This window comes from Fukomys damarensis, unplaced genomic scaffold, assembly GCF_012274545.1.
Source record: "Fukomys damarensis isolate Sample0158 unplaced genomic scaffold, DMR_v1.0_HiC HiC_scaffold_35, whole genome shotgun sequence".
Classification (NCBI taxonomy): Eukaryota; Metazoa; Chordata; class Mammalia; order Rodentia; family Bathyergidae; genus Fukomys; species Fukomys damarensis.
The window spans coordinates 26,313,327-26,317,747 of record NW_022900947.1 but is presented as its reverse complement, the minus strand read 5'-3'; the positions used below and the strand labels follow the sequence as shown (position 1 = coordinate 26,317,747).

General features: G+C 37.3%; 1 pseudogene; it reads right to left on the bottom strand.

The window, feature by feature from the left end:
• Window positions 1–947: 947 nt before the first annotated feature.
• LOC104854979 lies at window positions 948–3,607 on the bottom strand (annotated as a pseudogene).
• Window positions 3,608–4,421: the final 814 nt, after the last annotated feature.

The window sequence follows — 4,421 nt, the reverse complement described above, 5'->3', positions numbered from 1 at the left end:
GTACATCTCTCTTGATTAAAAAATAAATATCTCAGGGGATATTTTATTCATCATTGCCAGGCACATAGCAGATGCTAAATTTCTGAATGGACCCATTGTGAAGCCTTATATACTTCTTTTATATTTCCATCACTCTGGCAGATTATAAACAAAAGATTTCAAGAGATATTTATGGGAAGAAAAAGAATAAAGCAGTAGTGATAATGCTTAAGGCGAAACAAAGAATTTAAAACATACGCATATATAAATAGATCAAAAGGTGAAAAAGGATATACAAGAGCACGCAACATTTAGCAGCTGATAATTCAACGAGTTTCCAGACATTCTTCACATTCTTATACCTAGAAGCAAATTAACGCTAAACATTAGTTCTTTAGCTAATAGCCACAAGCACATGAGCAGATTAAGTTTAAAAAAACAAAAAACAAAACAAAACAAAAACCAGAATTACAGGTTATTCTCTCTTTTTTGTCAATTCTTTTTTTTTTTCAGCTTTAATTGAGTTTATTGGTACATTTTAGGGATACAGTACACTTACATTCATTGTTGGGACCTTGTACCTCTACCTGACAAGTCTTGATTCTCATTTTTTCCCCTTACCCCTACCCTCCCTTCATCCCCTCCTCCCCTCCCGATCTACATGATCACAGCTTAGTTTTCAAAATTCAAGTGAATAAAATTTTGGTATAATCATGGTAATTGTCCCAGATAGTTGTGTTTAAGAACCAGATATTTTTTTCCATTTAAAATATTTGGTATCCCCTACCATTACACCCTCTCAGTTGAGATGTAGGAGCTTCTTAGCAGTCCCACATGATAAAACAACTTTTCACATAATATGTTCATTTGAGGAAAACATTAATAATAGACTTCCTTTGTAGAGCTAGATTTTCAGATATGCCTTCATGTATCAAAGTTCAACAAGTATTAGATAAATTTGAACTAAGTCAATACCTTAGACTCCGAAGCTTTGGTTTTCTTAAAATCAGCATTGGCTGTTTGATGGTAGGTTTGTCACCAAAAAGTGCTGCTTCACTCTCTGTGACTGGGGATCTCTTCTGATATATCAAGGGATGTTCCTTCTGAAACTGCTTTAGCTTTCTTTTTCTTCTCCTTCAGAGGTAAACCCTTGTTTTTAATGATATCCTCTAGAAGCTCTGCAATGGTAGCTGGAGAGGTAGAAACCTTTTGTTCATCAAACTCCTGTGCACTAATCTGTTTACAGTAAGGGTAAGTTGGCAAAGGAGCAAATGAGTCCATCTCCAGACTTTTTAATACAGCAGACCAGTTGTTTCTCCACTGCCGTCTACAAGTACGAGGGCGCTTGAAGGATCTCCTGATGATGATCCATGAGGAAGACCAGTCTCTCAGCAAGCAGCTCATCCAGGTCCACTTCTTCGGCACAGCACAGCACACACCAGGGAAAAGTGTGGATCATCAAAGCCCTTGTACCCATTGCATCATGAAGTTTGGGCATATCAATGTTTTGACTCATTCGAGAGATCATGCACATTAAAAGTTGAAGGTTGAAGCTTTCTGCAGTTTGACAGGGGAAGTAACAAACAACATAACTGCAGGGCATTCATGCCAAATCTCTCCAAATGAGCTGCAGCAAACTTTGTGTGCCAGTCAACACAGCAGACACTGGAGGTAAAGCATTTTCTGAAAGCTCTTTTGTACTTTTGCACAGTCTTTTATTGATCATGATGCTATCCTCTCTGAATTCACTTTCCAGAGCTCTTTACACACTTGCGCTATCTTGTCCAAGGTTTAATTTCATGATAATTTCAGCCACTAGTGTGTTGACACAGCTATTCCACCTCGTACTTCTTCTTAAAAGTGAACTCTGAGATCTACATAGTTGTTCGGGCTTGCACTCACCGTGATATGACACTTCCTGGTCTTCAACAGTCACAGTGGACATTTTCTTGAAGCCACCTGCACAGAGTGGCTGGTGAATACTTCACTCTGAGTGAAGATTCAGTAGGGATTCCTGTTTGGGCTTTGACTCTAAGGACTGTTCACTATTTTGTTGTTCCGTATCCAGAACAGATCGACAGAAGGCACTGGACACCTTTTTTCTTGAATAGCCTGGCACATCTACAACTCCTTCCAAAGAGGACCACCTTGGTTTGATGTTAGAAGACAGAACATGCAAACTATTTAAGCCTATCAAATTGCAACAACTTTCTCCCATTCCATCATCAGCACTGACTATTCTGCTTCTTAAATTAATGAGCTGCATTTTCTTAGTACATCCTCCTTGAAATCCTCGATCACTTATCTTTTGTCTCAGTAGAATCTGATTCTTCTTGGCTTTTGTCTCTATGAAGCAGACTGAGAAAAAGACACTCAGTGGATTTGAAGGGATTCAAACTGGCTAAGTGAAGGATTTTTGAAGACTATGGATCATCTTGGATTTATGTATCCCACTGGGTCTATCTATAACTGTGATGTAGCCACACACAACCAAAATGGTCACAAATAATTCATAATATCAATATGTAAGCAGAGCTTCAGGGAGATCAAGAAAATAATCTGCAACTGTTCTGAATTTATCTTGCTCAAATCCAACATAAGTCGGGTTACTCATATCATTACTTCTTGGCCAATTTGCTAGGCACTTCATGGCAGATAGCACCCAGTGAGGAAGGTCACCTGATTTGTCTTGAAGGGTAACTGCTCCACACCTACCTGTGTTGGCCATGTTGTACATCACATACTGAGGAATTACTTGGCTTGGATCTGTGAGTTCTAGGGACTACACACATAAAACGGTTTGCAGGTAGAACAGAATAGCATATCTCCAAACTTCTTCAACATCTTCCTCGCTTATTTCTCTATGATCTCCTGAGTTTTCTTGATCTTCTCTGATTTCATGATTTACTTTCTCTGTAGTTTTTGAGAGAAATGTAATCCATGCTTCTTGGGAGGTCTAGGAGACAAGTTTCATAATTTAAGAACATTCTCTTTATCTTTGGAAAAACTGTTGATGCTGTTTTTTCTCATTTCTGGATGCCTTTGTGGAATTGTTTTAAGTGAAAAAGTTGCAAGAAATCTGAATAACTGATTATTGTTATCAAGATTTTCTGACCCCCATCTGCCTTTAATATCTTCAGTTACATGATTTTTAAGAAATTTTCTCAATAGTTGAATAGTCTGTTGCCTTGCAACTTCTGGGCCAAAATTGCTATTATTTCTTAATAGATCATAAAGCCAGTCCACAGCTTCTCCAGCTGTGAAGCAGTTGCCATATTTTTAAAAGTGTTGCCTGTGTTTTTCTCAGGGGCCTTCCCTTTCAGTAAGATGTGGTCACTTCATTCCACAGCGTGGTGGCTCGGTAGGGCCCGGGAGGCGCCCCCCACCACCTGCCCGCCCCCGACTCTCCATGGGCTGTCAGCGGCAGTAGCAGAGGACAGGATCATCCAGGACGTGACTCCGGCTCCTGGAGCCTGCGTACAACCGTCAGCCTACGGCTGATTCTCAATCTTATTTTTTAGAGACTTTGCACTAGCTGATATTTCTACTTACAATATCTTTCCTTAAGATACCTGACTAAAGTGTTTATTTCTTTAATCAAAAGTCTGAATCCAATTGTCACCTTCATTTTCTCTATTCCACTGTTTCATACGCTTCTTATGGAGTTGTACTTCATGCAAACGTCTTATCTATTATTTTTTTCTTTCGTTTTTCAGTTTTTTGTCCCCTTAATTAGAATTATACCATCTGCATAGCTTCGTAGCTTGCTAACTAAAGTATCATAAATATTTAGCAGAGTTAGTATACATATATTTTAATTGCATTGACAGAATAAAAAAAACATTTTCTATTCATATAGACCACTTCACATTATCAACTATTTAGAAAGTGAAATTACCTTTACCAGCTTCATTTTTTTCTTCATGTTAATCACCTCTGAAATTCATTCATTTATTTATTTTTCTCACTGCCAATTTTTTTTTTTTTGCGACTACCGCTATCACTTGGAAAAATCTTTGTCAATTTACTACGCTTCGTGTGTGCTGACCAATCTGTTTTCTCTTTACCTGTGATTCAACTTGTGTACTTCTGTATACCACAAATTTTTGTTTTTCCTATATTTTGGAAAATATTGCTACATTTTCTACATTTTAATAAGAAAAATATAAAACATATTCTCTTAGACATTTTTAAAAATTTTAATCTGCAAATTGCCTTTTCTTAAATTATAAATTATTGCAGCCCTTTTTATGAGCACTGAACATAACTTATTGAGGTGATGTCTTAAATCTTTGAAGTCATTTCAAATTTTATGAGTACAAAATTTTATTTTGAACAGGTTTATTTTTTCCACATTTGTCTGATTAGCTAATATATCACCATCCCTCAGGTTGTATCCGACTGGAATAATGTTCAATCTTACATGACTCCATGATATTGCC